This window comes from Phyllobates terribilis, unplaced genomic scaffold (genome assembly GCF_046119375.1).
Source record: "Phyllobates terribilis strain yellow unplaced genomic scaffold, ASM4611937v1 Scaffold_4__5_contigs__length_816908805, whole genome shotgun sequence".
Taxonomy (NCBI): domain Eukaryota; kingdom Metazoa; phylum Chordata; class Amphibia; order Anura; family Dendrobatidae; genus Phyllobates; species Phyllobates terribilis.
Genome location: NW_027362764.1, coordinates 260,846,130 through 260,859,592, shown reverse-complemented (window position 1 = coordinate 260,859,592; position 13,463 = coordinate 260,846,130). Strand labels below are relative to the sequence as shown.

Below are 13,463 nucleotides of genomic sequence, written 5' to 3'. Positions count from 1 at the left end.
TGAAACTACAGCATAAGCCTAATAAGTGACACATTGCTGAAATCAGTGTCTCAGCCTCTACCTCACGCAGCCCTCAGATTATGTAGCAAAAATCTACTGACAGATTCCCTTTAATGCACTAGTCATTGCTATTATTCAGTACATAACACTTTTGCATGTTTCAATGTTTTTTAACCCCGCCAATGTGTATTAAAAAAGTGGTCATTAAGGGGCCTTATTCCCTCATTGCCGTTTTAAAACGCCCCGTGGGTTAAATTCCTGCGGGTGACAGCTGTACATGACAGCTGACACCCTGCAATATCGGCCCTGGACGGTTTTGGATCCAATTGGGGCAAATTAACCCCTTCAATACCGTTGTCAATTGTCACAGCGGAATCTAAGTGGTTAAAAGGGGGTTAAAACAGCCCCTATGGCAGGATCGACCCCCCCCCCAGCGCAATCATAATCGTTGCGATCATAATCATATAATCGTAAAGTTGCCATGGTACTCTGAGGTCATCTGATGACCCCAGGATATGGTGGCCTGTTAGATCTCACTGACTCAGAGTCTAACAGTCTGAGTGAGTGAGTCATTGACAGGTCTCAGACACTACCGTACACGAGTACTGCAAAGCATGAGACCAGTTATCAAAGTAAAAAATATTAATTTCCCACAGTGGGACTAAGTGAAAAAGTGAAAAAAGTCACATAAAACATGTAAAGAGTAACAAACAAAAAAATGTGCACAAAAATAACGAAAACGCCACTAAAAACACAAAAAAGAAAATTGAATAAAAAGTGATCAAAAAGTTATGTGTAAAAAAACAAACAAAACGTGGTCTAAATGAAAACACCAAACCGGTGTCACTCCTTCGGCAAAAAAATAAAAAATGTACAGCTTTCAGAATATGGCGATGCAAAAATACATTAAGTTTTGTAAAATATTGTTTTTAGTGTGTAAAAATAGCAAAGCATAAAAAAACCTCAGTATAAATCTGGTATTGCTGTGTTTGTACTGACCAGACGAACAAATCGTTCTTGTCACTTTTATTGCACAGTGAACTTCGCAAAAAATAAAAACAATAATTGAATTGCTGATTTTTGTTCATTCTGTGTCTGAAAAATCGGAATAAAAAGCGATCAAAAAACTTTATGTACCAAAAAATTTTCCAACTCGCTGCACAAAAAAATAAGCCCTCATACAGCTCTGTTCACCAAAAAAAAAAAAAGTTAAAGCTCTCAGAATATGGCGACAAAAAAAACTATTTTTCTTTCTAAAAAAATCATTTTTACTATGTGACAGCAGCAAAACCTAAAAAACCCCCATATAAATCTGGTATCGCTGTAATCACTCTGACCTGAAGAATAAAGTTGTCTTACACATATAACGCACTGTGAGCTGCGTAAAAATAAAAATAAGAACTATTCTTATACTGTCGTTTATTTATTCACTCTTCCTCCCAAAAATCAGAATAAGGCTCAGCTCACATTTATCCTGTGTTCTACGCTGAGCGCTTACTTTTGAGGTTTCCGTGTGCATCCCAAAAAACACGATTCAGACTAAACCCCAGACGGAACCACTGACTTATGAGAAAGATGGAGTCCCTTTGGACTCTGTCTGGTCTGCGTCCTGGCGGTGTGCTCATTACTTTAGGTGTCTTTTAAGTGCACAAGTGTGGTCAACCACAGTTCTGTGCACGCCTAAAAAGATGGATATCATCGGAACAGACGCCAAACAGACTCCAAAGTGTCTCCATCTGCATCATTATCATGAGTGGTTCTGCCGGTGGTTTTGTCTGAATCACATTTTTGTGGGATTTACACGGAAACCCCGATATAAATGCTCAGCGTGGAACACAGGAATGTGATACCAGCCTTATACTGGAAGCTATCAAAAAATGTTATGTACCCCAAAATGTTACCAATAAAAACCTTAATTTATCCCGCACAAAACCAGCCCCCTCTCAGGTCCATCATCTGCCACTGGAAATATAGGGGGTTCCCACGTTACTAGTGAACAAAGACTCTGGAAAAGCGACATGGCTCCCACCCCCCCCCAAATAAAATCCAGTGAAATCTGCACTCCCAAATCCAAATGTCCCCCTCCTTCTAAGCCCCATTGTCCCTAAACTGCAGCAAGAGGCCTCATGTTTGGCATTAATGTAGTGTGGAGAGTCCAATTAACAATTTACGAGGTGCTTGTCGACAGAAGCACAAGTTGGCACAATGTATGGGACATCGCCGAGTTCGGGAGAAATTGCGCAATAAATTGTGGGGTCCAGTTTCACCTATTAACCCTTGTGTAACTGACAAATTTGACGCAAATACGAAAATTAAGAAATTTCTTGTCAACAGTTTTGAAGTATTTGAGGGGTGCGGTTTTTAAGATGGTAATCACTTTTGGGGAGTTTCCAATATATAGGCCTCTCAAAGTCCATTTAAATCTGAATAGGTCCCTAAAGAAACAGGTTTTGTAAATGTCTTGAAAAAATGAAAAATTGCTGCTCAACTTTTAACCCTTCTTACATCTTAACAAAATAAAATGACATTTGAAAAATTATGCAAGTGTAAAGTAGACACATGGCCAATGTTATTTATTAAATATTTTGTACAGCGTGACTAACTGGTTTAGCCCCTTCATCACCCCCTTTGTGACTAGGCCAAATTTTACAATTCTGATCAGTGTAATTGTATGTGGTAATAACTCTGGGACGCATCAACGGATCCCAGTGATTCGTACTTCATCATAGTGGTAAATTTTGTTCAATATGACTTGCGTTTATTTATGAAAATATCAGAAGTTTGGCGAAAATTTAGAAAATGTTAAATTTTCAAACTTTTAATTTGCATGTCTTTAAACCAGAGAGTTATGTCACACAAAATATTTAATAAATAACATTTATGACATGTCTACTTTACATCTGCATCATTTTTTAAACATATTTTTTTTTCAGGAAGTTAGAAGGAATAAAAGTTGATCAGTAATTTCTCATTTTTCCAACAAAATTGACAAAACCATTTTTTTAGGGACCACATCACATTTGAAGTGACTTTGGGGGACAATATGACAGAAAATACCCAAATGTGACACCATTCTAAAAACTGCACCTGTCAAAGTCCTCAAAACCACATTTCAGAAGTTTACTAACGCTTCAGATGCTTCACAGGAATTAATGCAATGTAGAAGGAAAAAATGAATATTTTACTTCTTTCCACAAACATTTTATTGTTTATTTTCATAAGGATAACAGGAGAAAATGGACCCAAAAATGTGTTCTGCAATTTCTTCTGAGTACGCCGATACCCCATATGTGGGGGAAAACTACTGTTTGGGTGCATAGCAGGGCTTGGAAAGGAAGGAGCACCGTTTGACATTTTGAATGCAAAATTGGCTGGAATCGAGAGTGGACGCCTTGTCGCTTTTGGAGAGCCCCTGATGTGCCTAAACAGTGGAAACCCCGCACAAGTGACATTTTGGAAACTATACCCCTCCAAGAATTTATCTAGATGTCTGGTGAGCACCTTGAACCCCCTCGGTGCTTCACTGAAGTTTATAACGTTGAGCCTAGAAAGTGAAAAATCTTGTTTTTCCCACAAAAATGTTGGTTTTAGACCCAAATTTTTCATTTTCACAAAGGTAATCGGAGAAAATGCACCATTCAATTTGTTGTGCAATTTCTTCTGAGTATGCCGATACCCCACATGTGGAGGAAAACTACTGTTTGGGCGCACCGCAGGGCTCTGAAGGGAATGAGCGCAAAATTGGCTGGAATCATTTGCGGATGCCATGCTGCATTTGGAGAGCCCCTGATATACCTAAACAGTGGAAACCCCCCACAAGTGACCACATTTTGGAATCTACACCCCTCAAAGAATTTATTTAGACATGTTGTGAACACCTTCAATCCACATGTGCTACACAGAATTTTACAACAATGAACTATGAAAATTCAAAAAAATTTTTTTCCCGCAAACATGTTGGTTTTGCCCAAAATTTTGCATTTTCACAAATGTAACAGAAGAAAATGGACCATGCAATTTGTTGTTCAATTTCTCCTGCGTACACCGACACCCCATATGTGGACGAAAACTACTTCTGAGGCACAGTGCAAAGCTCAGAAGGGAAGAAGCGCAATATTGGAGTTCAGATTTTGCTGGAATGATGTCAGGATGCCATGTCACATTGGGAGAGCCCCTGAGGTGCCAGAACAGCAGAAATCCCCCATAAGTGACATAATTTTACAATATTCATATATGGGTGCAGTGAGCATGTTGACACCACATGTGCCTCACAGAAATTTATACCACTGGGTGGTGAAGAAAGATAGTTACATGTTGGTTTAACCCTAAAATGTTGTTTTAGCCCCAAATTTTACATTTTTGTAAGGGCTAATAGGAAAAAATGGACCTCTCAGTTTGTTGTGCAATTTCTCCTGAATGCGCCAATATCCTACATGTAATCGGGAAATACTTTTGAGGCACAGTACAAAGCGAAGGCGCTCCATATTATAGTGCAGATTTTACTGTTGTGGTTTGCGGGTGCCATAACCCACTGGAAGAACCCCTGAGGTGCCTGAACAGCAGAACCCCTCACATAAGTGACCCCATTTTGCAAACTACACCTCTCAATAAATTAATTTAAGGGTGCAGTGATCATATTGGCACCATGGGTGTGTCTCAGAATTTTATACCATTGGGCAGTAAAGAAAAAATAATTGAATTTTTACCACAAAAATTTTGTTTTAGCCCAAGATTTTACATTTTCACTCTGGGAAATGGGTAAAAATGGCACCAAAATTTGTCACACAATTTCTTCTGAACGTTGAAATACCCCATATGTGGCTGTACAGTACTGCTTAGCCACACGGCAAGGCTCGGGAGGAACAGAGCGCTATTTGCCTCCTGGAGAACAGATTTTCCTAGAATAGTTTGCAGACTCGATATATAGAGCCCCTAAGTGCTTGAAGAGCAGAATACCCCCTTAAGTGACCCCATTTTGTAAATTATACCTCTTTGGGAATTTATCTACAGGTGTAGTGATGATTTGACTCCTTGGGTGTTTTACAGAAACAAGCAGCAGTGGATGTTGCTGAGTGAAAATTGCAAATCTGCTATTGTAGCATTTGTACATTGTAGTGCCCAGTACATTGTAGTGCCTAGTACATTATGCCCAGCTCGTGCTTCTGAAGACATGCACTCATAAATTAGGCGGGCTCTCATCACTACAGAAATGCCAAACATGTGGTTGCTAAATGTGGATTAGGCACACTGTGGCGCTCAGAAAAGAGAAGGGCATTTGAATTTGGGAGCGCAGAAATCGCCAGATTTCTTTTGGAGGGTGAGGAGTCATAGTGCTTTTCCAGAGACTTTGTGGTACCAGTAACATGCAAGCCCCCTATATTTTCATTGACAGATGACGGACCTGAGTGGTGACTTTTGTTGAGAACATTTTATATAACATTTTGGATCACATTTAACCTGTACTCTACGCTGAACTCTTACATAGAGGTTTCCATCTAAATCTCCAAGTGATTCAGATGAAACCCCGAGGGATCCATTCACTATAATGAGGCAGCAGAATAACTCTGAACTCCGTCTGGCCTCTTTTTAGCTTTGTCCTTCTATTCCGAAGGGCAAAAAACTATGACGGACCTTGCTTTTATCTATGCATGCTTAAAAAGACGGACACTGCCGGATCACAGGCCATATGGCGTCCACAGTGTCTCCATCTACCTCATTATAGGGAATCTTCCGTCAGGGGTTCCATCTGAATCACGTATTTCAGAAATTTACACAGAAACCCCAGTGTAAGCGCTCAGCGTAGAGTGCACAATAAATGTGAGCCGAACCTTCCTGCGATATTTGGGAGGCAATATAAACAAATCAATAGTAGGTGAAGAATTGGTTTTATTTATTTTATATGTCGTTCCACATGCGGTATAATTGATTAAATGACTTTATTCTTCGGATCAGTGCTATTACAGTGATACCAGATTTTTATGTTTTTTTTTTGTTTGGCTGCTGTCACACACTTAGGCCGCCGCGGAAACGCATTAAAACCGCTTGGTAAGAGGTCTGCCATGTACAGCAATGATAATCCGCATGTGCTGTGCACGTGATGCAGAAATTTCCGCTGCGGTTTATCATTGCAGCACAAACCGCAGCAAAACCAATTTAGGCATAATTTCGCGGTGAAATCGTGCCCATTGACTTGTATTGAATCGCAGCAAACCCGCGTGTATTATATTTATACATGTAGATTTGCTGCGTTTCAATGTAAAACAATAGGCGCGCCGTGGCTGGTACCCGGGTCGGGAGAGGAGGCGGCTACTCCTCTCAACCGACCGCTGCTCTGGCTGATAACAGTGAGAGCAACGTGGGTGGGAGAAGCAGCAGCCTGATCTTCAGCTGATGAACCCCATTGACCTCTCCTGCAGCACTGTATACTGATAGGGGTGATTTTACACCCCTGTTAGTATACAGTGCTGTATTCTACAGCTGTGACATCAGTGATTGGTGATGTCACAGATGTAGAAATGATCCGGATTCTCGTGGGACCTTGGCGTTATGTGGATTACGTCATTGACGGCGGACAGGTGAAGAATACGGTTGTTTGTTTTTTACTTTTTTTTAGGAGATTGAAAAAAAAAAATAGTACAACTGTGTCTGTTTTATTTCATTAACCACTTCGCGCCAGAGCCTGTTTTTGCCTTCGTGACCGGGCCAATTTTTTCAATTCTGACCACTGTCACTTTATGAAGTAATTACTCTGGAACTCTTCAACGGATTCCCCTGATTCTGAGATTGTTTTTTCGTGATATATTGTACTTCATGATAGTCGTAGAATTTCTTTGATATCACTTGCGTTTATTTGTGAAAAAATTGGAAATTTGGCGAAAATTTAGAAAATTTTGCAATTTTCAAACTTTGAATTTTCATGCCCTTAAATCAGAGATATGTCACACAAAATAGTTAATAAATAACTTTGCCCACATGTCTACTTTACATCAGCACAATTTCGGAACCAAAAATTTTTTTTGTTAGGAAGCTATAAGGGTTAAAAGATGACCAGCGATTTCTCATTTTCCAACAAAATTTACAAAAACATTTTTTTAGGGACCACATCACATTTGAAGTGACTTTGAGGGGCCTTTATGACAGAAAATACCCCAAAGTGACACCATTCTAAAAACTGCACCCCTCAAGGTGCTCAAAACCACATTCAAGAAGTTTATTAACCCTTCAGGTGTTTCACAAGGGTAACAGGAAAAAATGGAATATACAATTTGTAGTGCATTTTCTCATGAGCGCGCTGATACCCCATATGTGAGGGAAAACCACTGTTTGGGTGCACTGCAGGGTTCGGAAGGGAAGGTGCTTCACAGAAGTTTATAATATTGAGCTGCAAAAATAAAATTTTCACATTTTTCCAACAAAAACGTTTTTCATCCCTAATTTTGCATTATCATAAGGGTAATAGGATAAATTGCACCATGAAATTTGTTGTGCAATTTCTCCTGAACACACCGATACTCAATATGTGGAAGCAAACCACTGTTTGGGTGCACTGCAGGGTTCGGAAGGGAAGGAGCGCCATTAGACTTTTTGAATGTAAAATTTGTTTGAATAATTAGCGGACGCCATGTTGCATTTGGAGAGCTCCTGATGTGCCTAACCAGTGGAAACCCCCCACAAGTGACACCATTTTGGAAACTAGACCCCTTAGGGAACTTATCTAGATGTGTGGTGAGCACCTTGAACCCCAAGGTGCTTCACAGAAGTTTATAATATTGAGCTGTAAAAATAAAATTTTCACATTTTTCCAACAAAAACGTTTTTCATCCCTAATTTTGCATTATCATAAGGGTAATAGGATAAATTGCACCATGAAATTTGTTGTGCAATTTCTCCTGAACACACCGATACCCAATATGTGGAGGCAAACCACTGTTTGGGTGCACGGCAGGGTTTGGAAGGGAAGGAGCGCCATTTGACTTTTTGAATGTAAAATTTACTTGAATAATTAGCGGACGAAATGTTGCATTTGGGGAGCCCCTGATGTGCCTAAACAGTGGAAACCCCCCACAAGTGACACCATTTTGGAAACTAGACCCCTTAGGGAACTTCTCTAGATGTGTGGTGAGCACCTTGCACCCCTAGGTGCTTCACAGAAGTTTATAATATTGAGCCATAAAAATAAAATTTTCACATTTTTCCCACAAAAAAATGTTTTTCCTCCCCTAATTTTGCATTATCATAAGGGTAACAGGAGAAAATGTACCATGAAATTTGCTGTGCAATTTCTCCTGAGTATGCCAATACCCCATATGTGGGGGAAAAAAACACTTTTTTGGGTACACTGCAGGGTTTGGAAGGGAAGGAGCGCCATTTGAGTTTTTGAATGTAAAATTTGTTTGAATAATTAGCGGACGCCATGTCGCATTTGGGGAGCCCCTGATGTGCCTAACCAGTGGACACCCCCCACAAGTGACACCATTTTGGAAACTAGACCCCTTAGGGAACTTATCTAGATGTGTGGTGAGCACCTTGCACCCCCAGGTGCTTCACAGAAGTTTATAATATTGAGCCGTAAAAATAAAATTTTCACATTTTTCCCACAAAAAATGTTTTTTCTCCCCTAATTTTGCATTATCATAAGGGTAACAGGAGAAATTGCACCATGAAATTTGCTGTGCAATTTCTCCTGAGTATGCCGATACCCCATATGTTGGGGAAAACCACTATTTGGGTACACTGCAGGGTTCGGAAGGGAAGGAGCGCCATTTGACTTTTTGAATGTAAAATTTGTTTGAATAATTAGCGGACACCATGTTGCGTTTGGAGAGCTCCTGATGTGCCTAACCAGTGGAAACCCCCCACAAGTGACACCATTTTTGAAACTAGACCCCTTAGGGAACTTATCTAGATGTGTGGTGAGCACCTTGAACCCCAAGGTGCTTCACAGAAGTTTATAATATTGAGCTGTAAAAATAAAATTTTCACATTTTTCCTAATTTTGCATTATCATAAGGGTAATAGGATAAATTGCACCATGAAATTTGTTGTGCAATTTCTCCTGAGTACGCCGATACCTCATATGTGGGGGAAAACCACTGCTTTGGTGTACGGCAGGGTTCGGAAGAGAAAGGAGCGCTATGTTGGCTGGGATAGGTTGCAGACACCATGTCACATTTGAAGAGTCGCTGACATGCCGAAACCGCAGAAACCCCCACAAGTGACCCCATTTTGTAAACTACACCTCTTAAGAAATTCATCTAGGGAAGTAGTGAGTATTTTTTAATTTTTTAATTTATACCATTGGGCAGTGAAGAAAACATAATTATATTTTTACCACAAAAAAATATTTTACCCTCAGATTTTACATTTTCACACAGGGCAATGGGTAAAATGGTGCCGAAATGTGTCACACAATTTCTTCTAAAAGTGGCAATACCCCATATGTGGCTGTATTGTACCGCTTTGCCATACTTCGAGATCTGGGAGGGACGGAGCGCTATTTGACAATTGGAGAACAAATTATTGTAGAATAGGCATTTGGATTTGGGAGCACAACATTTTTTTAATTTCTTTTGGGGGGCAAGGGCCATTTCGCTTTTCCAGAGCCTTTCTGCTACCAGTAACTTGGAATATTTTTAACAGATGACGGACCTGAGTGGGGACTAGCTTTTTTTTGAGGACTGAGTTGAAGCTTTTATTGGGAACATTTTACGTAACATTTATCCGGCGCTCGAGGCTGAGCACTTACATCGGGGTTTCCATCTAAATTTCCAAGTGATGTAATTCAGATGATACCCCTGTGGGATCCATTCACTGTAATGAGGCAGCAGGGTTACTCTGGACTCCGTTTGGCCTCTGTTTAGCGGTGTCCTTTTTTTCAGAAGTGCACAAAACTGTGGCCAACCACACTTTTATGCACGCCTAAAACAAATGACACCGTGGGATCACAGGCCAGACTGCATCCACAGTGGCCTATATCTGCCTCATTACAGGGAATCTTCTGTCATGGGTTCCGTCTGAATCACGTATTTCAGAGATTTACATGGAAACTCTGGTGTAAGTGCTGAGCGCAGAGCGCAGGATAAATGTGAGCAGAGCCTTACTGCAATCTTTGGGAGACATAATAAACAAATCAGTAGCAGGTGAAGAGTTGGTTTTATTTTTTACGCCGTTCCTCATGCGGTATAAGTGATGAGATTACTTTATTCTTCGGGTCGGTGCGATTACAGATTTATATCGGGTTTTTATGATTGACAGCTGTCACACACTAAGATACGCTTTTTTTTTGCATCGCCATATTTTGAGAGCTATAATTTTTCCATATTTTGGCCGACAGAGTCATGTGATGGCTTGTTTTTTGCGGGACGAGTTGACATTTTTATTGGTATCATTTTTGGGTACGTGACATTTTTTGATCGCTTTCTATTCCGTTTTTTGGGAGGTAAAATTAACAAAAACCAACAATTCAGGAATTGTTTTTTGAGGTTTTATTTTATGCCGTTCTGCGTGTGGTAAAAGTGGTAAGGCAGCTTTATTATTCGGGTCAGTACGTTTACAGGGATACTACACTTACTGTATATTTTTTTATGTTTTGGCGCTTTTACACAATAAAACAATTTTATAGAAAAAATATATTTTTTGCATCGCTTTATTCTGAGAGCTATAACTTTTCTATTTTTCAGCTGATGGAGCTGTATGGCTGCTTTTTTTTGGCGGAACAAGATGACGTTTTCAGCGATACCATTTTTATTTCCATTTTGCTTTTTGATCGCATTTTTTCCACTTTTTGTTTGGCGATATGATGAAAAAGCATAGTTTTTTGCTTCGTTTTTTATTTATTTTTATTACGGTGTGCACAGAAGGAGTTAATTAGTGTGACAGTTTTATAGATCGGGTTGTTTCAGACGCGGCGATACCAAATATGTGTACTTTTTTTGTTTTTGCATAAATATACGGATTTATTGGTTTAATATTTTATTTATTTTGTGATTTTTTTTAACAGTTTGAAAACATTTTTTTGACTTTTTTTTTTACATTTTTACTTAGTCCCTGTATGGGACATTAATTTTTATTTTTCTAATCACTGATCTCATCCAATGTAATAGACATATATTGCATTGGATGAGATCTTTGCTGACAGTTTCACACTGTCTGTCTCCTGCTAGAGTTCAGCTGCCGGCTGAGCCTAGCAGGACACCATATATGGCAGATCTGGAGGCGGTCATGTGACCTCAAGCTGCCATGACAACAGAAGGTCCTGGAAGGCATCAGGGGGCAGTCGGAGAAGTAAGTTGACGACCCCCTCTCCTCTCACTATCTTCTATATGCCGCGATCACTATAGATCGCGGCATATAGAAGATAGGAAAGGGTTAACATCATTGGGACCTGATCCAATCAGGTCCCGATGATGTCCCCTGTCAGAGCTGTCGCTCTGCACTGGAACCGCAGCGCTTGCAGGACCCTGGGGGTCCTGAGGGCTGCGGGACCACCCACCGTTTTTAAACGTCGGCGCTGCACAGATCCCCGGCAGCGCCGACGTTTATCTACAGTGGGCGGTCTTGAACCGGTTAAAATACTTTAGTCTGGCTGTGTCTTTTATTGAAAATGCTCCGACCATTTTACTATGCGGTTAGTAATAGGGGTGTCCTATAGACGCCCTCCATTACTAACCTGGGATTCATGTCAGCCGCCAATACAAGGCTGATGTGAACCCCAACCCCATTAACCCCTGCCACCGCTACAGGGCAGTGTGGAAGAGCGAGCCTAAGCGCCAGATTTGGCGCATCTTATGGATGCGCCATTTCTGGGACTGCTGAGGGGTGATATTAATAGCCGCGGAGGGGGCTAGTATTCATGACCCCTTCCCTGGCTATTAATATCCGTCTGCAGCTGTCTAGTTTAGCCTTTGCTGGCCTTTGCTGGCAACGATCGGGCCCTTGCGATGACTTTGTGGGGGCGCCGATCGAAGTGGAGAGGGAGCCCCCTCCCTCTCACTGTCTTCTAAATGCTGCTATCGATAGCAGCATTCAGGGGGTCGAACTGTCGCACTGATCCTTGCAGTGAGAGCCGGCTGTCAGCTGTCATGTTCACTGAAAACCCGGTGGCAATCATGCATGCACAGCTTCTGTGTTCGCAAAATCGCCAGGACGTATCCAAACATCCAAGGTTGAGAAGTCCTTCCAAACCTTGATGTATGGATACGTCTGCGGTCGTGAAGGTGTTAAAGATTTGAAGATTCAAAGTTTGAAAATTGCAAACTTTTCTAAATTTTTGTCAAAATTTCAATATTTTCACATCTAAATGTAAATGTAAATGTCCGCACCCACATGTAGGTGCATCCAGGCCAGATTTTGGTCCTAGAACAATTTCCATTTGCTTGAGGTATATTCACATATGATGGCAATCCACCTACATATTTAAATGAAGTACAATAGCAGTACAGGGGATGAGTTTATGCAAATCAATTTCATACAAAAAGAAATCCTACCTGTGGTGCAGAGTTTACCTTCACAGCATATCTGGGTGACATTACAAACCACTGATACACCAGACTGTGAGCGCCACAAACCTTCACCCTTAGGGATGACATCACAGGGCAGTCACATTCGTTGTGACATACACTTCCCAAAATGACATAAACCATTCCTGTACCTGAGTGCTCCATGGCTACCTGGAGGGAGCAGGTCATAGCAACCAGTTTGTATATTGAACACTCCTTGTGACATACCACCCACCCAACATTTCTCTACTTGCGATGTCACTAGGCATTTTGAGCCCTTAAAGAGACACTTAAGACAATATCAATAACATTACCAGTTACGGTAGTACTTCATGACATGCACTGGTGCCATACATGAGACCAGTCAGCTGATTTGATTAATTATTTTAGAGTCTTTAAGCTGCTTAATGGCCCTCTGCTGTTCCATCAATTTCTTGTTAATGATGGTATTCATTTCTCTTTCCACTGTAAACGATAAGGGTTCTGACCGGAAGAGCAGTTTTATATCTGTCTGAACAGATTGTAGTTTTTTGTACCATAGATAAAGATTTTAAGCTTACTTTATCTTGCATTATAGGGAGCCTGTCTTCAAACATGTCCCTCAATCACCACCATAGTGTTACAGATAATAGTTAAAGCTTTTTAAAACTATCCCTTTCTGATATAGACCTTAAAGGGAATGTATCACCAGGTTTTTGCTACTTCATCCAAGAGCAGCATATTGTAGGAAAAGAGTCTCTGATTCCAGAGATGTATCACTTAGTTTACTGGGTGCAGGAGTTGTGATACAATCAGAGTTTTTAGATGTAGCATGGCTCAGAAAGATAACCCTGCCCACACCTTTCTGTGTACATGGTCTGTTGACAAAAAGCTGCTAATCAGTGCTGGGGGCATGGTCAGACTACGTGGCACACATCATCTGGTCTGGAAGTGATAATCTCCTGCTGATAAAACACTTATTTTGTT

At 40.7% G+C, this 13,463-nt stretch overlaps 1 protein-coding gene across 3 annotated transcripts in view; it reads left to right on the top strand.

Annotated features, from left to right (window-relative positions):
• The window catches only part of SUGCT (succinyl-CoA:glutarate-CoA transferase), a 1,771,027-nt gene that overhangs the window by 201,026 nt on the left and 1,556,538 nt on the right, over nucleotides 1-13,463 (top strand). The gene's annotated exons all lie outside the window — the stretch shown is intronic.